General features: G+C 41.1%; 1 protein-coding gene across 3 annotated transcripts in view; it reads left to right on the top strand.

The window, feature by feature from the left end:
• Nucleotides 1-24,703, top strand: part of Rai14 (retinoic acid induced 14) — a 139,051-nt gene that overhangs the window by 63,599 nt on the left and 50,749 nt on the right. The gene's annotated exons all lie outside the window — the stretch shown is intronic.

Consider the following 24,703-nt stretch of genomic DNA (forward strand, 5'->3'; position numbering starts at 1 on the left):
TGGGAGATTATTTCGAGTTTGAATTTCTTTAAAGCTTCCTGGAGTTGCTTGTCAATTTCAGTGGCTATTGTGTCCGATATATGAGGTGGATGGGATATATTTTCTTCTATATACATCGCTCCTAGGGTTTCTTGAGATGGGCTGGAGGTTTGAGGTTGTAATTTGGTCTTTCGTTTTGTCATTTTCCTATATTTCTGTGTTTCAAGTGTTATTTGAAAGCTTCCTCAGGATCTGTTGAAAATCCCCTTCTATGTTTGGAGCTACTGGGACTCTGGCGCCGCGCTACTCCAAGCCGTTAGGCCTACAGAACCAGTGGCCCTCCTCTGCCTGCTCAGAACTCCGCAGTTCCAGACAAGCTGGGCCTCAGGGACACGGTGCGCCCACCTGCCCCTTGGAAGCTCCACAGTTCTTCAATCGCAGCCGGGTTAGGGTACTCACCACAGGCCGCAGTGCTTCAGGAACCTGTGGACCCTCCCTGGTTGCAGAGATATCCACAGTCCTCCAGACATGCAGAGAGGCCAGTGAGGGCACCCCAGATCTGCCCAGCTCCTCCTCTGCAGACCTATGGCTAGGCGCGGCAGCTAAACAGGCTGGGCTAGGCTGGTAGTGTGGGCCAGCCCACCTATCGGGCGCTCAGCAGGTCTCCAAATGAAGCCGGGAATGGGGAGGCTGATGTGGAAGCCTCAAACCCACCTCTCTCCTTCACTGCACCTGGAAGCCTGAGGGAACTCCAGCAGTCTGGGCGCAGAAATCCAGAGTTCTCCAGACACGCAGAGAGGCCAGTGAGGGCACCCCAGATCTGCCCAGCTCCTCCTCTGCAGACCTATGGCCAGGCACGGCAGCTAAACAGGCTGGGCTAGGCTGGTAGTGTGGGCCAGCCCACCTATCGGGAGCTCAGCAGGTCTCCAAATGAAGCCGGGAATGGGGAGGCTGATGTGGAAGCCTCAAACCCACCTCTCTCCTTCACTGCACCTGGAAGCCTGAGGGAACTCCAGCAGTCTGGGCGCAGAAATCCAGAGTCCTCCGGACACGCAGAGAGGCCAGTGAGGGCACCCCAGATCTGCCCAGCTCCTCCTCTGCAGACCTGTGGCCAGGCGAGGCAGCTAAACAGGCTGGGCTAGGCTGGTAGTGTGGGCCAGCCCACCTATGGGAAGCTCAGCAGGTCTCCAAATGAAGCCGGGAATGGGGAGGCTGATGTGGAAGCCTCAAACCCACCTCTCCCCTTCACTGCACCTGGAAGCCTGAGGGAACTCCAGCAGTCTGGGCGCAGAAATCCAGAGTCCTCCAGACACGCAGAGAGGCCAGTGAGGGCACCCCAGATCTCTAGTTATTCATATCATTTTAAAAAGATGTATTATTGTGCACATGTTTTTAAAAAATTCTTACAGATACTGTCTTAGTTACTTTTCCCATTGCTGGGAAAAAATATATGACACCCAAAGTTTAAGGAGGAAAGGTTTATTTAGCTCACAGTCTGTAGAGATTTCCTTGCATAATCAGCAGGCTCCAAGGAAGGGTGGTGTGGCAGACAGGCATTGCAGAGTAGAAGAGTTCATAGCAGGCAGAAGATTGCAAAACAAACAAGGGAAGCACAGTTCTTTCTGCCCTTTTATAATTCTATTCAGGACTACTTAGTGTGGGCACCCTTAATCCTAGTACCCTTGAGCCTTGAATCAATCCGAGCACCATATGTTCTAGATCTAGCCACCTTTGAAAAAGCCTCACCTATAACTGCGTGAGGCTTTGGTGTGGGGTGGAAGATCTAGACACAAGCTATAACATTGATACATACTAAATTATTTATTGATGATAACAGTGGATGAATGTTTAAAATGGAACACAACTGAAGGAAAATTGGAATCCATTGACTGTTATTGAAATGGAATGACAAAATAGTCTGCTTTTTGATATGTTACATATTTCTACAATTTAAAAAATACCAGTTTTTACGTATTGTCGAATAAACATTTTCTACAGACTCTGTACTATGCTGGAATCCTTTATGAAGAGCAGTTTTACCTAAGGCACTTTTAAAAAGCTTTTGCATACTTAGGGGCTGAAAGTCTATAGCTCAGTGAAAGAGCATTTACCTGACATGTGTGAGGTCCTGGGCTTAATCTCCAGCACTTTTTCTTTACAGGGAAAAAAGTAAGACAGAAATCACTTACTGTGGGAAAAAGATACTTAGAAAATAACAAAGGGAAGAAAACAAAAATGTTAACTTTGTGTTTAGTACAGTATCAAGTTGTGATTTTGAAGATTCTCTTAAATTTAAGTGATTATTTATACTTCTAAAAAACAGCAAAAGAACATGAAATGGATAAAAATAATGTAATGTTGTAAGTTGAGAAAATGTACTCACACATGTATATTTAAACTTTATCTTGATTTAAATCAAAGATACTTTAACAAAGTAGTATTGTAGAGTTTTATATTTTAAGTGAATGGTGAATCAATTTGTAATTAAATACCTTGGATAAACTTCCTATAAGACCTTTGTTTTAGGCCATTTGTAGACTGAGGGTACAAAGAACAAAGGACACATCAGCAAGCAAATCCAGTCTGGGAATCAGCACCATGCACAGACCCAGGCTGGACTGGAACAGCTAGACCCTAGACCCTTCCCATGTGCAGGCTGGCAAATAAGAAATATCATCCCATAGGTCCCCTACCCCCGGCACTATCATAAGCAACCAGCTTATCTGAAGAAACACAGGCTGTGATGATAGTTATGGAGGTGAAATGCAATTGGATGCCTGTGGTGCTTTGGTGTTTCACTAACATTGCAAGTCTAGGGCCAGTGGTCTGATCAAGGGTTCAGAGGATAGTAGTATGCAATGTGACATCTAGAAGGGGGAATCTCCTTTTGAGCATTGCAGCCATTATTGATTCCCTAGTCTTGTTTTGGAAGTCCTATATCATTTCTATTGTTTTGTTGGGTTGGATTTTAGTCTCTTTTGTTTTGTTTGATTATGTCAAATCTGATGGCAGGAGCACCTATTTCTTTCTTTCTTCTTTTTTTTTTGTGTGTGTCAGGGATTGAACTCATGACCTCACATTTGGCAGGCAGGTGCATATGTCACTAGCTAAACCCTCGGGCCCTAGGAGCAGCTATTTCAAAGATAGCAAGATATATTATGGTAGCAATTTTGCATTTACTGTTGGATTATTTTGAAGTCTTTGTTGCATTCATTGTTTTGTTTTTATTTTTTTTCTATTCTATTGTGTTTGATTTTTACCATGTCTGAAGTTATCTATAGCTATTTTGAACACATCAAAAAGCACTATGATAACTTTTGTTCATTCTGTAATGTTTTTAGGTCTGTATCTCTTACATTGGTTTGTTTGATTGGTTTTATTCTATTTTGTCCTCTTTAAAATAAATTTTGAAAAAAGACTTGATACTTATGCATTGATTTATTTATTTTAGAAAAACTTTTTTTATAAAAAAAATTCATTTTAGAAAAAACATTTATTTTAGAAAAACTTAGTTTTGGAAAACAAAACAAGGAAATCAATAAAGTTTTTGATTCTCCAGTAATCAAACTTTATTGGTAAATGTGCTCTTGAGTCCTGTTTTGATGGAGGACATCAGAAATACATGGCTTTTTGCACTCACTCTGTAAAGTTGACACTGATTTGAAGAAAGACAGTTTAGGATTGACCCAGGTGAAAAATAGCCTGACTTCCCAGGAATCCGGATATGGCCGGGGTAGCCTCTGGTACTGGAGGAGGCTTTGCAAAGCAGTCATCCTTGGAGTCTGGAGAAGCTGGGGATTAGTGAGGCAATAGCCTTGGCCTCCTGAGGTCTGTCTGCTTTCAGTCTCCCAAAGCTTTGGCAAGGAGATGATCACGGGGCCTAGGCGTGAACAGGACCCCAAGAGTTGAGTTAGAAAGGAAACAGAGGAGCAGGTCAGTGTGGGTCAGACGTGCTTGGGGAGAGCCAGCCCTTCAGTGACTGCCCAGGAGACCTATGGCCTGAATGTTCAGGTCTCCAGGGCTTCCCTGCTGCCAGAGAAGGCAGCCTTTGGGCCACGTGCTAGGTTGTTTTTCTACTTTTGTGCTGAGCTCAGCCCATGGCCAGTACCTAGAATGTATCCTGCATTACATGCAGCCCAGCTTGGTGGTATGTTCAATTTAGCGGTAGTGCTGAGTATGTTGAAATATGACTAACTTTACTAAGAGTTCTTCTGAACCCCTCTTACCTTACAAAGTATTAGGTCTTACCAGTAATTTTGCAAATTACCTACCATGATTGAAAACTTAAAGTCATTAATACAGGTTTTCCCCCTCATTGGGGAGCTGAGATGCCTAGAGGATCCCCTTCCCCATTTTATTGAGAAATAGTGGTGATCAAGTAAACTATTCCTGTTTTCTGTAGTCACTTAGCCCTGATCTATTCGAAGATCCTGGAGTAAGTTCTCCATATGTAATACCTTCAGGTAGTTTGTACTTCCATTTCTGAAACAGGCTGTATGGTTCTGGTTATCTGACATTTCTGTAGCTAAAAAGAAAAGAATAGAAAAGCAATTCCAGACTGTGTTATTATATTACAGGCCCATGGTTTTTATAAGTTAATTAGAAGATGAATACCAAGGTAAGTTTGAGAAAACTGAGCCCAAGACAGTTAAGAAAGTTCCCTAGAATTACACCCACATCTGGAATTAACTTCCCAGAACTCAGGGCTGAGTTTATTCACAGTTCTGTCCAGTATATAGAAGGCGCTCACTAAATACCTGGTGAATGAATGAAAGAGTCAAAGCAGGTTCTAATGTCCCTGTGAACACAAGCATTTAACCGTATTCAAGATGGAATAGATGTACTAAGTGTCCCAAACGCATGGGGTGTAATTTTGAAAGGTTCTGTGTGTGTCTTCAGTTATTACCATCAACCACACCACCTTGACTGTCCCTTTCCTGACCCTTCTCCAAGTACAACTTTCATAAATTTTCAGAGATTATTCAGTTAAAAAACAATTTGAACTTTCTTTTTCCCCACTGCAGCCTGATCCTGTGGTAAAGCATGTGAAGGAAGAGATGAGAAATTTCTCTCCTATGATCTCTTCCTCATTTGAGACCAAATCCCGTCTCCTGGAAGTTGGAGAGCGGAGGCTCTGGGGGACAGGGAAAGTGAACTTCTCTCTGTTAAGCTGGGTGGAGATGCTGTCCTCTGCTTGCTGATTGAGATTGTCTTTTGCCTGTTGGCCAGTACTGTTTCTTTCTCTGACCAAATGCTAGCTCAAAGAGTGTAAATCTTAGCTCGCTGGTGCAGGGCCTGTGCCTCTAGCTGGACATTTTCCAGTCCCTTTCCATCCGTGCTGTCGAGCTCTTCGACCCCAAAGGTAGCCAGCCTGGCTTCAGTACAAACAGGATGGCTCCAGTCCTGCTTCTGATTGACCCCAGGAAGCCAGTCATCCTTGCTCTCCACACTCAGTGTGCTGGCTGCTCTTCTGGTGCTATTTCCACACATCCCTTTCCTCCCCAGTTCTTCTCTGATCTGTGACTCAGAGTGTCACTGTGAGAACCAGCTAATCTACTGGCTAGGTAGACAGGCAGCCATTGTAAGGGATATTGGCATTCCCTTTTGTCAGGCACCCCCAATTTCTACCTGATTCTGTTTCTCCCGCCAAGTGGTAGGAAAAGAAGATGAGGGAACTGGGAGACTGGGGTTCTCAAAGGAATGAGCACTGTCTCCCCTCAAGGCTCTCTCCCTCACCTCGTTTTTTTTTTATCTGTTTGTTTTTTATGGAAACAGGGTCTTACGTAACCAGTCTTACAGAGTGGTTAAGGTTGGCCTTGAACTCGTGATGCTCCTCTTGCCTCAGTCTCCTGAGTATTAGGATTACAGGTGTGCGTCACCACTCCTGGCTCCAGGGTTCCAGTAGAGACTCAGAAGCAGGCATTGGCAGGGCTGTTATTTTCTGGTAACTTCTGGAGGAAGTTTATGACCTCAGATTCTTTGTTTTGTTTTTCTTGATAGATGGTTTACTTACTGGTTCTCTATATGAAACCTTGGTACTATAAGAGATACTACAGCAGAGTTTATCACAAACACATAGGTGCAAAAAGCATGTTAGCAGAAGGAAAACATTTATGTCAAACGATATCATTATGGCCCCAAAGGATTAACAGTATTGTAATCTTATGAATCAAGCCATTGACTTGCAGCGTGGGAAGAATATGTCAGCACAAATGTGTCAATTAATTAGCTCAATTAATTTGAAGTTATGCTACACACTACACTACACACTAGTGCACATTTAGTGAATGTGCAGAGATTTAAGGTAGAACTGTGTAATCCAGTAAACCTGATAGCAACCTAAGTACTCGCCACCACTTAGCTTTACAAATGTTTGATGTAGCTCTTTATAGATATGGAAAAAGTTCACAGTAAGTTAACTGGTAAGAGAGGTTATAAAGCAAAACCTTTGCTACCTGCATAGAAAAAAGCTATAGACTGAAAGAAGAAAACTATAAGATTCTTTTCCTTTTCTTGTCTTTTTCAAGTAGATTATGCAGTGCTTTCTTTAACCTACCTGTATAAAGGAAAATAGTGTGTATTCCTATCATGCGTCTGTAAAAAATACTAAGGCTGTTCAGTATAAAAAGGCTCTTATAGCTAATTGCATATCCTTGGGGGTTATGTACTTGAAACAATGCAGAGATATTGTTCTTGACTGAAAGTCAAGATTCTATTTTGTTGTTTAATTCTCTAACTTTTCTGCAGAGACTCCACTTTGCACATATGTGTTAGCCAGCTCTCATAGTGCTGAGTCACAGTATTTGACACCCACATCATAAAGGAGGAGAGGTTTAATTTGACTCACGGTTTCAGCAGATTCAGCCCATGGTCTGCTGGCTCCATGGCAGATGGGCATGGTGGAGCAAAGCTGCTTAGTCGATGGGCAGCCAGGAAGCAGAGCAGAACAGTGCCAGAGAGGAAGGGGTGAGGGTCAGACACAGATCCCAAGGCCACACTTCCCCAAACCCCCCCCCCCCACACACACACATCCAGAAATGTGCTTCACCCAGTCCCATGGGTAGATCCTAAAGTGCTGAGGACTGAACACAGGGCTTTCAGCTTGCTAGACAAGCATTCTACCACTGACCTAAATCCCCAGCCCCCATAAAATGTTTTCTAACGAAATTATACTGTTAAATTTAATGAAAGTGAGGCTATACACTTGTATCAGATGTCTAGTGTTTCAGGTGTTCTGTGACATTGATTACCAGACTTTAAAAATATTTTTCAAAGTCTTGGAAATTAAGTACTGTAAATATAAAGGCTTTTGGTTAGAGTTTTTTTCCTCTTAGTTGACCTAATAGCTATTACTTCATTTATAGTCTGGCTCATATTTCAACAACTGAATGCCCTAAATATTACTTGGCATTTATAAATGCTTGTACTAATTTGGAAAAATTCCTTTTATTCCAGTATAAGTCTCTCTTGTAACTTTAAAATTGTGTCATAGCTTTCACTTTGAATACTAAAAAATAATAACTCTCAAACATTGAAAAGAACTTCCAAATGCTATTCATCTTCTGCCCTATTTTGGAATTCATTGAGAATAACCAAAGTGTTTAAGGGAAATTAATTCTGTGAGATTTAAGTGCCTACAGCTTATAAATCAGAGAGACGATTTAGCATGCAGGGCAATGGTGATTGCACAAGTTTGTATCTTTTTATCTGTACCAATACAGTATTAGCCTATGTGCTCTGTGAGTTAGGAACCTGGCTATGGGTCTTAACCCTTATGACACTTTCAGGCCCTGATATCTTATCAGAATGGTTCTGATAACAGCAAACATTTGCTCAGCACTTGCATGGTCCAGGCACATTACATAGTGTTTTAATGCGTTATTTCATTCATTTTTCACTTTTTTTTTTCTTTTTATCGGTACCGGTGATCGAACTCATGACCGCTTGCTTGCAAGGCAGGTGCTTATGCCGCTGAGCTAAATCCCCAACCCTTTCATTCATTTTTCACAGCCGATCTCTGTAGTAAATGGTCTTAACCATGTTCAGAGAAGAGGGGGATAGAAAACCAGACTATGCATAGCAGCATGAGAACAGTGCAACCGTTTTTTATTCCAAGCTGGCCTAAAATTCCATGTACAGACACACACCTTCGGAATCCTTTTGATTAAGATTGAAATTTATGTTAAATTGGAACATTTTCATAAAAATCTGTAAATGTGGGTTTGAACAAATGGAGGTATCAGTAAGAGGTTACAAAAATTTAAGTGTTACATGAGAAATCTTCTAAGAACGATCCTTTTAATGTTTGCCACATCTTACTTTGTTGTGTGGAATATGTAGAATCTCCATTAGATGCCAAATCAAATAATTGGTACTGTTAGGTTTTAAATGGAACAATTTTGTAGTAAGATGTGCATAAATAATTCTAATTTAGTGCATGATGAGCTCAGGGTAAAGGTTATAGTGTTAAAACCGGGCTTGAACAATTTTGAAAGACTAAGGAAAGTTTTAGGAGAAGGTCCTGAGGACAGTTTAATTTTTTAAATACTATGGGGAATGGTTTGTTGGTTTGTTTGTTTGTTTGAGAGAGGGTCTTGCTGTGTAGTCCAAGCTGACCTCAAATTCATGCTGATCCTCCAGAGTCAGCCTGCTGAGTACTGGGAGCGCCTCCCAGGTGTGGTGAGGTTATTGAATTAATCTCTGTCATTCATTCCAAATCACCACCTTTCATGAGAATTTTTTTTTTAGGCTAGGAGAATATGGCTGAGAATTTGGCTTCTTACATTTTGAAACTTCAAGTCTGAATGTTCGGTGTCCAGTTAATAGCAATTAATCTTACACCTTTATTTTCAGGTTCCACGTTTATTATACAATTTTGTGGTTTTATAATTCTGTTAACAGTAACTTTAATTCTTTCACTTCAGAGGATTTCTATCAGTCAGAATTTCCCGATTCTTGTATTCTTGTTTGGATTCATTCCTCGGGCAGTTGGACTGATCCTTTGGGAATCTGTAAAAGGAGCATGGTTACAGGCACAAGCATGTTCAGTCTGTGCCCGAGCTGTTGGTCAGAAGACAGTTGCTTGATAACATTTGTTCCCTCTAAATTCTACCAGTGATGCTCTACTGACTTCCAGCAAGTAGTGTTCTAGAGAAACCTAAGCCAAACTGATAATGGAAGGCTTTAAATAACCTGTTTTTAGTTACCATATATCCCTGGAACATTTCCCCTAGTGCATGCTTCCTATGTAAATCATATTTGTATGTAATTTTAGAACATTTCTAAATATATTTTGTAATTTATTAAAAAATAAAAATAACCTGCTTTCTAGCTAAATACCAATACAATTTTTCCTGTTTTTTTTTTTAAAATCAAAACTATTTCATCAAAACATGTCTCAAAATACCAGTCTTTGTCTCTCCCCATCCCCAATTAATTTAACTGTTACACGGAGAATCTTTTTTTATAACAAAGCTTTTCTTTAGCTCAGGGTAATTTTATTTTATTCTGTTTTCTATTTCTTAATTTTGCTGAAATTTCTGTATCATGTATTTACCAGATCTTCCTTTTCTACCTCTCTTTCTCTTTTTTGCCTCTCCCCCACCCCTTTTAAGCATGTGTGACAATTCATTGTGATTGTAACCTAACTGGATTAGTAAAGCACACTTTGGGCGTGCCCTTGAGGTTGTGTGATATCTGTTCCCTGACTCTTTCCTCTCTGATTCACTTCTCTCTCCACCATTCCTTTCTGCCCTGAAGCTTTTGCCTTAAACTACCGACCTTGGACTGAAACTCTGAGCCAAATAAACCTCTTCTTCTTTAAGTTTTGCACATCAGATATTTTGTCCCAGCAACAGGAAACGTCTATAATACAGCTTGTTTTTTATTTTAACTGTTAATTTTCTAGATTCCTCAACCTGCTCTCCACTATTCTGAACACATTTTAAATTTGGCCCCTATAAGTGCTTTTCTGTGTTTCCAGATTGTTCTTCAGAGAAGTTCATAGACCATTTTTTCTTTTGGTTGAAAAATATGTATTAAAAAACTTGTCTGATTTCTTAAAGAGTACGACTCTATTTCATAAGAAGAAAAATGCTCTGGTTCCTCATAGAACTTGCCTCCTTTTGGACCACTAGAGCTTTCTTAGGCACTCTGCTGTTTTTGTCAGCTCATATTTATAAAGGAAAGACATTGCTCATCCGGAATTGAGAAATGGGATGGGGTCTTTTGGACATTGTAAAATTCTTATTCAAATGTTTCAGTCCACAAAAGAAAAGAAAAGCAAAATCAAATAAAAGCAGCAGGAGGGAAAACTATAGCCATCATTTTGCACTTTGCTATTTCAGAAGTCCAGCTGCCTGAAGAATGTGTGAGTCAGACACAATTGCTCAGGATGCTCTTGTCTGTGCCACAGTTATCTGACAGTGGCAGCAAAGTTCATGGGGCAGTGTTCCCTTCTCAGCTCGGCCTGGTTGCCTTTCTTAGAGGCTGCTTGCTTGTGCTGCAAGGTGTTCCTGCTGTGTTTGTTTGGTAAACTGCTGGCACACAGTGTACCTGTTGCATCATGTGGGAGTCAGGTAGGCATGAACCACTTTTACTGTGTCCTTTTATGTCTGTGAATTAAGCACTGTGATTAGAGTTCATTGGATTCTGTGCTAGGCATTTTCCTAACAGGCAAGAAGGCAGCTCAATTGGGGCTGGGGATTTAGCTCAGCGGCATAAGCACCTGTCTTGCAAGCAAGCAGTCGTGAGTTCGATCCCTGGTACCGATAAAAACGAAAAACACCCCCCCCAAAAAAAGAAGGCAGCTCATTGATATCATTGGTTTAATTGGCCTCTCCTCAAATTTGTCCTCACTGACCTAAAGCTATAAGAAGTATCTAAAATATCTAGCTTCAGCCCATCATCCTTTTCTAGTTTACTGTGTAGATACAAGCTTTCCCTTAACTTTGTATTCTGCAGTTTGTGATCTATTGTTTAAAATACATAAAATACTGATGAACTGCTCCAAAGTATACACAACTTACAAATAAGCATCTGAACTTACATATATCTTCAGTATGACTCAACTGTACTGTAACCAGTCACAAGCTGGGTTTGGTCCTGGAAGTACCCTGTGGACAGGAGCATCCACTAACTCTAAAGAAAAAGAAGCATTATTTAAAAACAACAGAATGAAATTTCTCTTGGGAGTGTGAATAATAACCATAGTAACCAACACTTACTAAATGCTTGTCATGTGCCAGATAATGTTTTGGAAATGTTTGACTTTAATAATTCTCAAAACAATCCAATTATAAAGCTTACTTTTACTATCTCTTGTCCTACAATGGAGGCACACAGGATTAAAGTAACTGGCCCATAATCAGAGAGGTGGGCAGTGAACACAGTCTGCTTCTGAATCCATACTTAAAATCAGTGTGTCATGCCATGTTCCAAAAGGTCAGAATGATATTGAAGATCTGCTGCCTTCTGCTACTCGTATCAATTTGATCAAATAATAGAAAGGACCCAGGTGATGCCTACTAGCAGACAGACATCAAGATGAAAATATCAGGATAATATGCAAATAGTTGCAATGGAGAAGAAGAAAGAATATCTTGGAGTAATGGTCAGGGCTGGCTACTACTTGAGTATTTTTAGTAGCAACATGATCTTTGACACTCAGTGTTCTGCTTGAGCCACTTACTCATTCACTAAATAAACATTTGTTCCTCTCTGGCCATAACCCAGCCCTGGTACTAGGTGCCTAAGACACAGATGGAAAAGACGCTGTGCCTGCCTTAGAGCTCACGCACAGTCTTTGAGTTTACCACTAGCTGAACACTAAGTGACTGCCGGTAGAAATTGTCCCTGGTAATACTAGGTGGAGTGTAGTATGTCCTGGAAAATGAAGTTTTAGAATTTCAAAAACATACATGCTTTTAAATATTATTTCATTGTTTTAGTTCATTCGTTTTCAGTGTTGATCAAACAGCAGATTCTGACATCTCTATTAGGGTAGGGTCAAAATTTGTAGCCTCAGACCACACACTGGAGTTTTAATATTGCTTGATTAGACTTTTCCCCTGCTGGATGATTTTTGTGGGTGTTCACTTGTCACTTGGCATCTAGCTGAGTCATAAAACTCTAAGGCAGGATTTTTCTTTTTTTTTTGGAGACTCCCATGTGAGCTTTAAAAGTAATGAATGAGGCTTCATATGCAAGACCTCTATGAGTGTTCCAAAGTTCTCCATGCCTGCCAGCTTCGTTGCTTTTGGCTTCTTGTATTGCTCTCATTAAGAAACATGTAGTTTACAAAATGAAGCCTTCTTGGACTTGTCTGGGAAGCTCTGTGTCCTCTGGGAGCTGGGGAGATGGTGACATGGAAGGGCCATCTGTACACAGGCTCCTCTCAAATCTCAGATGCATCAGACTGATAATGAATATCATGGCCCCTTGTCATGTGCTCTTAAAAATTCTGACCTCTGCCTTCAGATGTTAGGCAAAAATAATTTCTTAGATCTAGACTTCTTTTCCCCTGTGGATGAATATTAGAGTTTATTTTGGGTTTGCTGTTATTGGAGTGTTGATATGCCCTTTCTTGAGAACTTGTAAATGAATCAGTGGTGTCTCTTGTTTCCAATATATTATAATATCCAGGCTACTAAATGTTAGCTTCTGATAACATCAGTGTACTTGTATGTGTATAGTATTTTGATTATTTAAGTCATTTCCTGTTTTCTGAGGTCTCTAACTTCAGATACAGCAGATACAGAAATCAGAAATGGTAGTGATGAACTGGAATACATGCATGTTCCCTTCAAGCCAAAGGAGGAAGTTCCATTTTAGTGGGAAGATTCAGCAAAAATCATCTAGCTATATCTACCAGAGGGACATTTTGAAAAAATTTAAAAGTTTTTGCTATGAAGTGTAAAATTTTTAGGAAGTCAGATATGTCAGAATGTGCTCTTTTCTCCTATTTTCCAATTGAGGAAATTGAGACAGAAAATGACATAGTTTCTCCAGGGTGATACATTTAGTAAGTGAGGAAGTCAGAATCCAAGTTCTTCTTAGCCTTATACTTTAGCCCTTAGCTGTCTCTGTAAGAAGATACAGTATGAGAAAATAATAATAAGGTTGAAAATCTGAAATGCTTCCAAATCCAAAACTTTTTGAGTGTCATGATGCCACACAGTGGACAAGCTCACACCATGAAACTTCTTTCATGTACAGAATTATTGAAAATATTGTTTGAAATCACCTTCAGGCTATGTGTTGAGAAGTACATGAAACACATGAGTTTCATGTTTAGATTTAGATTCCATCCCCAAGATATCTCATTATGTATATGCAGATACTCCAAAATCTGAAAAAGCCCAGCATCTGAAACATTTCTGGTCTCAGGCATTGTGGATAAGGAACACTGAACCATTCAATGGAGATTGTTTATATGAAACTTTGTTAAAATGAATACCAGGAAGCAGCCTTATGTCTTGTGGGTAGAAAGATGGCAAGATAAAAATGAGAGCAAAAGTCAAAACCTTATCGATCTTGGAGCTAGGAGCTTGGCTGAAGCAGTTTGTATTAGGGTGTGGCATGGAAGAGAAGGAGAGCAGCACATGGTGAAATTTAAAGTTTGAAACTGGATTAAGAAAAATCTTAGCCAGGGACTGTGGCTCCTTCCTATAATCCCAGCTACTTTGGAAGCTGAGGCCAGGAGGCTCCCAAGTTCAAGGTCAGCCTGGGCAGTTAGCAAGGCCTTATCTCCAGAAAATGAAAGGAAAGGGGAGGGGAGGAGAAGGAAAGAGGAGAGAAAAGAAGGAAAGGGAGGGTCTTGATCGAGGTGCGTGCTGTAGAGTATGGGATCTCTGGTGAGCCATGGACAGCTGGGGATGATTTTGTATGGCAGTGAGCCAAAGCAGTAGGCGAGAATATTTAAGCACAGGGACATTGGCACTGGAAGAGGGAAATGGGAGAATCCTAATGGGAAAACCAATTTAAAGAATATTAAAACATCCTAGAGAAGCAGTGATCAGTGTCCGACCCTCTTAGCATCTGTACACGTCAGTTTTCCCTGGGAGTTTGTCAAAGAGGAAGTAAGTACAATGGCTGGAAAAGTAGGACATAAAAAGATGGACGTTGAACTGAGCTGCATTGAGTAAAAGCAGTGGCCTTAGGAAAGAAAAACAAGCCATTGCTAGGGAAGCCGGAAATGCAGCATTGGCAATTCTTTGAGTAATGGTTTAGGACAGTGATGGTGAACTATGGCACACTTGATGGCACACGTGACGCAGTGGGCTGTTTGTATGATTGAAAGGTTCACCATCACTGGGTTAGGAGGTGGAGAGAGAAGAGGGGGATGCAAACTTCTCCAGTTGGGTGTGCTTGTTACTAACCGCAGCAGGAGGATCAGGATAAGGCTCATTGGAAGACATTGCAGTGAGGTGGAGTCAGGCCCTTTTCTCTCCGCAGGACATCTTATTATACACTGGCATACGTGAAGTCTATGCTGAGATTTAGCCAAATGTAGCATTGAAGAGATAGAGATGTGGTTAATATCAGGCTAATTTGTCATCATCAGTGTTGCCAAGGGAAGAATAATTTTGACTAATATAGAATCACTTAGAAAATTTAAAAAATTTTTCAGATACGTTTGCATGATTCTAATGTGTAGCCTCACAGCCATACTCTTTGAGAAGCATTGTTTTAAGCAGCCACTCTTATTTTATGATCATGTACTGAAAATTTGAAAATCATACAGGAAGTAGATACTTCAGAATTCAACAAGGCTGGGGAGATAGCTCAGTGGCATAAACACTGGCCTGGCAAGTGCAAGGTCCTAAGTTTGATTCCTGGTACAAAAAATTTTTTAAAAAAAGAAATAAAATCAATATTCCCACTGGCCTGGAGGTAAATGTTATGCACAGAACACTGCCCAGGGATTGTGAACAGGAAACAGATTGCCATAGTGTGTGGCTGCTAAGAAGGTCACTGGCTATAAGTCAACAGAAATGGAGCCCTTTGGGGGCCATTAGGTGCTAGATGGCACAGCTCTCTGCATGCATCACTGTTAGCATCCTAACTAGGCCTGTTGTCACAGATTACCACAGTCTGAGAGGCATAAGGAACAGACATTTATTTTCTCACAGTTCAAAAGAACAGATGTCCAAAATTATGGTATGCTTGGAGTTAGTGCCTTCTGTCTAACTAACTCTATTAGGCCCTGAAGGAAAATCTGTTCCATGCCTCTAGCTTAGCTGCTGGTGGATGCCAACAGTCTTGTTTTCTAGGTTTATAGGCTCTTCACTCTGATCTTTCTGTCCCCATCCCTACATGGATTTCTTCTCTGTTCCTCTGTGTCTTCTCTTATTCTTTTAAAAACACTAGTTATTGGTTTTCGAGTCCATCCTAAACTTACATCTATATTCTTATTATTTATATATGTAAAAACCTTATTTTCTCTTAATGTTGCAGTCCTTGATAGAGAGGAATGCTTAGGGGACACTATTTAACCCCCATGCTGGCTTGTGGGAAGCTGCCTTGCCTCAAACACTAACCTTGAGGTCCTCCAGTTTTTCTTAGCCTTCATACAAGAAGATGAAGCATAGGTAACTGAGATACTCTGGGCTTGGGAAGGGCCCCCCCCCCCAACCCAAGTTAAGATCCCTGTTTTCACCTGTTGAGCTAACTGGTTTCAAGTACAAGACGTGAAGAGGGGTATGGATGCTTCATATGGAATCTGTGCTGTGCCACTTGAGTGAAGAGCAACACTTAGGAATTGTGACTGCTTATCTTGTTCAAAGGTATGCTGAAAATGCTTCTGGTATATCCTTGGGCTGTAGCTGAACATGTCTCCACGTGTCCTGTCTATATGCTCAGAAGCCTCACTTCGACCGTAAGATACTCGTTTTTTTACACAAATTAGCTCCCTTTAAGCAACGAGTGTTTCTTTGAGTTAATAAAATCTCATGTATGTACATGTAACTTTTTTCAAGAGCTTACTATTAAGAGACCTTATTATAAACATATTAGTAAAATACATACTCATGTTCATTGCTTTTGTATAGCTACAGATTTCTTATCTAATACTGAATTTGCTTTAGACTGTAGTTCCTATGTTTAACAGAGACTTAGAGAAGCTTGAGGTCCCTCAATGCTTGAGGCTCTGGATTAATCAGCATCAAAAATCAATAGATAGATAGACAATAGATAGATAGTCAGATGAGGAAGAATCCTTCTGTGCCTCTTGTAGTTTCAGGTAGTTCTTGGTCTTCCTTATTTACAGGTCGCAGAATGCCAGGCTCTGCCTCTTGTCACATGCCCTTCTTGTGTCTCTCAATCTGTCATTATGAGGACACTGATCATTGGACTTGGGACTCACCCTACACCAGTATGACCTCATCTTAACTTCAAATCTGCAGTGACACCACTTCCAAATAAGATCACATTCTGTTCGGGGAGGGCATAAGTTTTCTAGGAACATTATCCAACACAGTATAATTGTTATAGAAATTTAAATGAAATAAATTAACCCAGAAGGTGCCACTCATAATACCAGCTCAGCAAATCACAAGAAGCCACTTTAACCTAAGACGGGGCACATCTGCTCTATACAGTCAGTCCTCTGAGTTGTTTTTCCGTGGACAGTCTCTGCTCTTTGGTGATGCTGGACCACATCCATTTCACATTTTTCACCACCTTTTGGGTAGATTCCTTCAAATCCTAAATTGTTCCCTAACATTTCTCCTAGAATCTGGATCCCACCTCCTGTTTTTCCTTTTGCCCTCCTGGAAATGCTAACACTTATATAAATGATCAGTGCAGCATCCTCCTGATTTATATGAGTATGCCCTGGACCTCGCCTGTACTCACCCCTCATCCCACAGTCACTTGATTACCTTCTCCCTGGTACCTCCCATCCATCCTCCTGACCCTCAACTCTGTGCTTTAATCCTTTATTCTAGTCTCTGATCAAAGATCAGCCCACTGTCACCTCTTCTTCCTGTCCTACCCAGTTTCCCCATGAAGTGTCACATGGCATTACCACATGGCTCCTTTAATGGAGTTACAATTCCTCCTCCCAGCTGGACCTTCAGGGCTTGAAAGCCCATTTCTTCATTGCAAGTCGATTTCCTTTCCCATTTCCCCTAGGAGCTTTTGGGAACGTCATCATTTGTCAAACTTCTTACCCACGACTAACCCTGATTACTTTGCCTCCTGCCTCTTAGGGAAAACATGAAAGCCATAAAAAATACTGTGACCTCTTCTCTGCCATCTGCATCTCTATCCCTCCTTTCCTTCCTGTCCTCTCAGAGGACAGAATACGACCCTGCATTACCAACATCAGTCATGTACCTGTGTAGTCAAGTCCATCGCCTCAGTTATCCATACACACCTCTTCTATACTTTTGTCTCTGTCCACTGATTTGTTTGCATGCCTCAGTCTTCAATCTTCCTCATCCTAAAAAGTTCCTTCTTTGTGTTCCTCTCCCTCAGAGTGCTTTAGCTTTTTCTTCTTGTGAAAAATAACTATACTGTGAATAGAGTCAGTTTGTTGGGTTCCTTAATCTCTATGTGCCTAGTTTTCTCATCTGGAAAGTGGGCTAATAACTACTTACCTGGTACTACTATTGTTAAGATCAAATTGTAATATTGCATAATAGTTTCAGTTATGTTAAATAGTAATAGTTTAATAGTATTCTATCTGAGTGTTTCTAGGTCTTAGTTTGTAGCAGTTTTCTAGTTTGTTGCTGTCCTCAACACCCTGGGAGACCTGGAGAGCCAAGACTATTTCATGCCTATCACTTTAACCCTAGAAGTCCACCTGCCACCTGTCTTCCTCTTCCTCCTTCATAAATGAGTCAATGAAATCTCTTTTTTCCCTTTGAGACTGTTTTTACCTCATGTGACATGTTTTGCTTTTCTTTTTAGAGTAATATACAAAATCAGCGGGAGGAAGTTGATGGGATTGTGGAGAATTTCAGTATATTTGTGCTTTGAGGCAACAAAGGAGTCAGTGGTGGTGGAGAAAGAGTTAATCAGTAAACTCTGCAGGGTGAAGGGAAGAAAGACAAAGCTGTTCAGTGAGCAGCTCTGCGCTGAGCTCCTCCCGTCCGGCAGGCAGTTTAGGGAAGGTTCCCCAGGGCTTGGTGGCAAGTGGGACAGATGGTGGCTGGTGGCCCTGCCCTGGGGCACTGGGTCCACTGGGAGTCCACAGGCCTTCCAGGTGCTTTAGGAAGACTGTCTCATTCCAGCTGTGCTGTGGAAGCCAAACATGCAAGAAGCCCAACAAGGAGAATAGCTCTTGTTGTGGGAGGGGAGGACTGATGATTAGAGGAGAGTGAAGTAGACAGGAGAAGGACGCACGTGACCCTGGAGAGAGGAGTTTGGAATCATGACACATCAGTCTGTGACCCAGCATTCAGCATTTATGTGGAGTGGACCTAAGTAACCAGTAACTTAGTTCATTAAAAAGAGGATGACGGATTTCAGGGTGAAGAGCAGACACCCGGTAACCTCTGTGAATCATCTTAGCTAAAAGTTGCGTCTCGCTTCTATTGTGTCAGTTCTCCATTTCCTTCACTTTAGGGGACTTTACCTCTAATACTATTTCGTTTTGTTTGCGTATGTTTGATATTGCTTTTTGTTTTTTTTAACCTCCACAACTGTATAGAAAATATGGTGAAGGCTATTCTGAGCACATAAAAGGCAATAAATTAATATTTGTTAAATGAATGAATGAATAAGTGAGTGAATGAGTGATCGGGCTGAGTCTCACATAGCTGTGTAACACCTAATAGAATCTTCTGTGTCTTTGCACCGAGCTGATAGATATTAGTAAGTACTAGCTGGAATAATCAGCAGGAGAAACTACTATCTGGCCCTGAAGATTGTCTGTTTCTGGTCCTCTGTTTAAACATTTTGAGAAAGAAATGTGCTATGTTTTCTGGACAGAATGAATCTTACCAGTGCAAACACTGCTTATTTTGTTTTTTCACCTTGGCCTTGCTAATTATACTGGCAAAACACTGTGCTCTCTGTAAGTAAATGGAAGGGGAAAATGCAGCCTTTCCAAAGATAATCTCTTGAATGGACTTTTCCCAGTGGCTGATCCAGCATAGCCACATAACAGGAGCCATTCCAGTTTGTGATGGTTTAGGCTTTAGCATCTTTCCAAAAGAAAATCAGAGAAAGTTTTCTCTTCTCAGCTCACTCTGTGCCACTGGGTTATTTTGATTGGGCAGTTATAGTCCAAAACTGAAGCCTGCTTACCAGCCAGATGTCTATGACCACTGGGTTTCCACTGATTTTTTTTTTTTTTTTTAGTTCTCCACAATTAAATCAAAATAAAAGGAGATGATGCCACGTCTGGCCAAACGCAGATGTTACCAGTTGCCAAAGCCCTAGCATTCATCATACAGTTGACATAGGGTTGGCTCCCCTAGATGAAGGAAGGCAAAATTCTTAAATAACTGGGTGTCATTTGGACATGATTTGATGAATAGGAAACTTACCCGCCAGTCATTGAAACTCTCATTTGTGATATATTAGCAGGAATGTTTGGAGCCCACATTGAGGGTCGAATCTGCCTTTCCCGCATGCTGCCCTTCATAGCTGACACATTACAAATGTCTCTGGAGCATAATATATGGCTTCCTGAACTTGCAAATGTGGCCTCGTGTGCTCTGTTGAAATAGCATCTGTTTAAATAGTCTCCTGGAAAAGTGAACCATTTTCAATAGTTTCATGGCTATGAAAGTTTCTCCAGAGACACTTAAAATGTGATTTCTAAGGAGCACAGTAGAAAATTTGTACTAAAGTGTTATCTGTCCTGTTTTGGGGGTGTGTAATATGCATTAGACTAGCTATGTATATTCTATCCGATTCTTGGGGATAATTTGTAAGTAGACAGGATTTTCCCCATTTCACAAAGAAAGAACTTGATACTTAGGAAGTCTCCAGGCCTGCATAAGGCTGCCTGAATGGGAAGTGGTAGAGCTAAAATATGAACCCAGAAACCCTTGACTCTGAAATTTGTCCCTTCTTTTCTATACTGGAAGTTCTTAACTTGGATTGACTAAGGATAGAGGTTTAAGCTGGAGGACTCTCTGAATTGTATGCAAGCTTTGTGTGTATGTGCATGATTTTAGGAAATTCCATGGCTTTATTAAATTCTCTCAGCAGGTTTATGAGGCTGCCAAAAGATGAAGGATGAAGTCTGGGTACCAGGTTGCCTTCCTAAGAGAAGGCAGCAAGTGAGGTTTTGACCATCAGAGGCACTTGACCTAGTGTTGGCTTGGCAGGAACTAGACCACTGTTTTTACTATGTGGGCTGGGGTGGGGGTGCAGCTCAGTGTAGGGTACTTGCCTAGTGTGGCAAAACCTAGGGTTCCAGCTCCAGCACAGGAAGGAAAAACCTTCTTTCGTGTGTGTGTGTGTGTGTGTGTGTGTGTGTTGTTACACTTAGTTGTAATTCCTTTGTTGCTGCTGATATTTTTCATTTGACTATCTTATAATCTGTTCTTGCTTCTTCTGTTATTGGATGTTTGTATCATTTGCAATTTTTTCCTCTTAGAAACAATGCTATTAACATTCTTATACATGTCTTACATATGGGTTGCCCATACAACTCTGAAGAAAGCCTAACATTTACCAGACTTTTGTGGAAGACATACTGTTTTGTAAGGAAGAGGTGGATGATTCTTCTTTTCTTTATCACCTTTTTAGGAAGGCCTTGTGGAAAAGAAAACTCTTTAAGTCAATTTTTTGATAGCGTTAGCATAGGTTCCCAAGTTGGCAATAAAAATCCATGAGAGCATTTGGTGAACCTGATAGTTTCCAGGGTCTACCTCAGATTACTGGATCAGAACCTCCAGAACAGGGAAGGAGTCAACAGAATTATCTAGCACCCAGAGGGTTCTCATGACTGGGAAACATTGCTTTCACCTCATTGAATGTATTAGCAAAGTTTGGCTCCTTAGTCATGAAGAAATTTGAAGAAAGCATACACATGACCAAAATCTTGGAAATTTGGCATTTGTGGAAAATTTGGCATTTATTTAGCTTATGTGATTTATAAAAATCTGAAATTTGAGTTAATAATTGTTTGTGAAAGAATAAACAAGCTTTGTAAAAGCTGTTAATTCAAGAGATTTAGGTTGATCAAGACAGAAAAGCCTCCTGGTAAAATCCTGGTAAAATCAGTAGAAAATGCATTTTCTGGACACAGTGGGGAGGAGGGCATAAAGATTGCTGTCAGTAATGACTTCAAGGAGCTGAAGACAGGAGACAAAACGAGCATAGGGAGATCCTGAACAAAAGCCAGGATGTGATGTTTCATCAAGGCTAGACTGCCGGGCTTCAGTGGAGCTGAGTAGGTGGGCCCTCAGGAACACAGTGGAGGAGAGAAGCAGAGATAGGGATCATCAGGAAAGGCCTGGAATCCTTGAGCAGAAATTAGCCTGTGTGTGGGTGGTGGAATGACAAGCATTCTAAAGAGATGACTAGTAAAAGTTTTTATTGTGATTTTCCAGTAAGAGATGTATTTATATCAAGGGCAATATACATATGCATGTAATAGAAGAAAGTTTCATAAGACACTTAACCTTAATAAGTGTATTGTGTCTGATGTTTTTTTTTTTTCTCTTATATTTTTTAATATGTGTTAGATTAATGCATTAATAGGTTAAAAAGGTGACCACTGTACTTGGAGTCTGTCCTTTGCAGGGAGTATGATTAGAGGAGATTTTCATGGGAACTCGTGAGAGCTGATGGTGGCCTTTAGAAGCCATCTTTGATTCTGGGCTATGATTGAATGTACTTGGCATGTTACAACAAAATGGCAAATTTCTATCCCTCTAACCGTACCCTTGGCCAGTAGATCAACTGAAATGCTTCTTGATATTTTTTTTTTCAATGCTTCATTTCAGTTTAGTGTATCTCTCAGCAGAGGGATGAGTGTGGGGAGCAGAAATTTGCTTCTCAATTTTCAAGGGCAAAGTCCTTCTGAGAGCTACAAATACCAGAGGGCTTTGTATGGAGATGGAGGGACTATTTCCCTGGGCAAGTTTAGGAGGGAAAATGGATGGTCCCTGGGCAGCCATGCTTCTGGCAGAACTGTGCTATGGCCAGTTGTGCAAACTGCATGTGTCACTGAGGGTGTAATCCAGGGTTACAGACCTCTGGCAGCATAGCTTCACTTGCTGCCAGTGCTGGCCAGAAGTCTAGGAAATGGCCTTTCACCTTGAAATACTCACTATTTAGAATCCAGATTCCTAGATCAGAAGTCTAAATTTCTTGGTTTCCACTTTGAGTACTTGTGAGAATTTTAACTAAAACTCTAACCTTCTTTGCATCCTTCACAGCTAATGGTCTACTGTCCCGTCTCAGGCTTGCTTCAGACTTGCTTCTGCCTTTTGCAGTTTGTTTTGAACTGTTGCTCTCTCTGTGTAAACCCTAAGGTCTCCATTGTATTGCGCACCTGTCCTTTTCTCGCTTGCTGCTCACCGTGAGCCCTCTCTGTCTTCAGCGTTTTAGGCTTGAGACCTGTTGTGGATTATTCCTTCATTATTTGCTTATGGGAAACCTTGTTCTTTTTACCTGCTCCAAGAGAAAGGTAGCTTTCACTCTTCTTGCAGGGAAGAGTAGATTAAAAAAAAGGATTTTAGACCTTAAAGAATGTGCCATTGGTTTTCCTTGAAGAGCAAGGGAGAGGGATGTTTTCTGTCATGTCCTGTAGAGACTAAAACTTCCTAAAGATCCACATGGAACTGATTTTACAGAACCCCTGCAATCAGATTTTTTTTTTTCCATTTTAGAGTGAGTGCCTTAGCGGCACTGAAGAGGAAAATCCTTTCATGTGTTCTCCGTTGTTAAGTACTTTCAGTTCTGTCTGCTAAGATTTAATATCCTTTTGATCTTTTCAATCCTTGATCCAGTTTTAATTTGGTCAGTTTAGACCAGGGAAGGGTTTTAAAAGACAATACCTTTTCCCTTTTGGGATTATATAGATATCAATCAAAAATGTCTCCAAAGATTTCCCAAAGTACCCGTAGGAGCAGGATCACTCCTGATTGAGAAATCAGTGGCTTTGTAGGTACAAAATTAGACAGTGGTTTAGATCTAGAATGTTCCCCAGTGGCCTCATGTGCTCAGAGGTGAGGCATTTGGAAGGTGATTGGATCATGGGCCCCATAGCTGACTTGCTGCTAGGGAGGTGGGTCCTGGCTGCTGGCAAGTCACAGGAAACATGACCTGGAGGGATATGTTTCACCCCCTGGTTCTTCCCTTCACACTCTGCTTCCTGGCCACCAGGCCTTGAGCAGCTTTCCTCCATAGTAGGCCTTTCTATCATGCCTTATCTGTATGTAAGTCTTCCTACTGTGGACTGAAAATGTGAGCCAAAATAAACCTCTCCTTCTTTAAATTGTGAGTGTCAGGTATTTTGTCCCAGCAATGGGAAAAATAGATATGATACACAGATCGTAGGGTTCTAAAATAATCCCTAACAAAGTCAGTTTGAGGAATTTTATAGAGATGTTTGAGCTTTGGAGGAATCATAGTGGGCATACAGATCAAAGCCTTGGAAAACTGAGGCACAGAGAGGTTATGGGTAACTTAAGATCACACAGCATATAACATGAGTCTCTGAACTTAAATTCATGAAGCCTAAAGACAAACTTCCGATTTTCCTTCAGTGTGTGCTTGCTGTGTGCTTCTTACTGGGTGCTTGCACTCAGAAATGTCCATGGAAGAGAGGGGAGTACTGTGTAATGGACCTGTCCACGACTCCTCAATGACCTGAGACTTTCTCTGAAGCCCTACATCTAGACTAGGGCCAGAAGGTGATGAGGGCATCTTGTATATCCATCTTTGCTGTGTGAGAGAATGGAGTCCCAATGGGTCAACTAGAGTTTCATCAGTTCAAAATTTGGGAACACACTTCTGAGGCTGGAGAAATAAAGTTCCTACTTCGTAGTTTTTCAGTATTGAATATCATTCTGTCTGCTCCTCACAGTCAACTATAGCACTGCCGTGATCCATGATAAAGCCTTTCATATGAAATGCCTGGAAGAACAGAGGGAGCCCTAGACACCTTCATGTGGAAGGCTTCGGAGAGGGAAGAGGTGTCTCTCCCAGGGTAACGGTGTGCAGAGGTGAAAGGGCCAAAAAGCAGGCCTAAGTCAGGGGGCAGGAGCGTAGCATAGGCCTGTGGAGTCCCTGAGTGGCTTCGATGTATCCTGCATCTTTTCTTCTTCTTTCCCCTCACTGGTCCTTTGTGCTTCATATACCTCTCAGGCCCTCCATCCCTGATTCTCTTTCATCTTCTGCTCCGCAGTCTTCAGTGACTCACTCTTGCCTTTTCCGATTTGAAACTTCTTTGTCTTGTGCTCAAGCTCTTTTTCTTTAATGCAGAGAACCTCTGTTTCTCTTCTAGTCTTACAAGAGTGAAAGCTGTTTTTTGTGTACATGAAAGCTTTAGTGTGACTGTGATTTGCAGAATTATTCTATGGGGTTTGGGATTGATGGTGGTTAATGTTTTGTTAAAGCTGTTTGATGTTCAAGAGCTTTCTTAGGAAGAACTTTTGTCTCTGATGATATTTTGAGTCTGCAGCCTGGACAACCACTTAACATCAGCATACAACTCAAAAATGATAGCCCAGTAAGCGAGCCAGAAAAGTGCCTGTAAAAGCAGATGAAAAAGTATGTGTACCTAAGCTCCTGGGTAGTCTTGAACTGTTGC

This window comes from Cavia porcellus, unplaced genomic scaffold (genome assembly GCF_034190915.1).
Source record: "Cavia porcellus strain 051 isolate PalLab524CR breed Dunkin Hartley unplaced genomic scaffold, mCavPor4.1 scaffold_11, whole genome shotgun sequence".
In the NCBI taxonomy this organism is placed as follows: domain Eukaryota; kingdom Metazoa; phylum Chordata; class Mammalia; order Rodentia; family Caviidae; genus Cavia; species Cavia porcellus.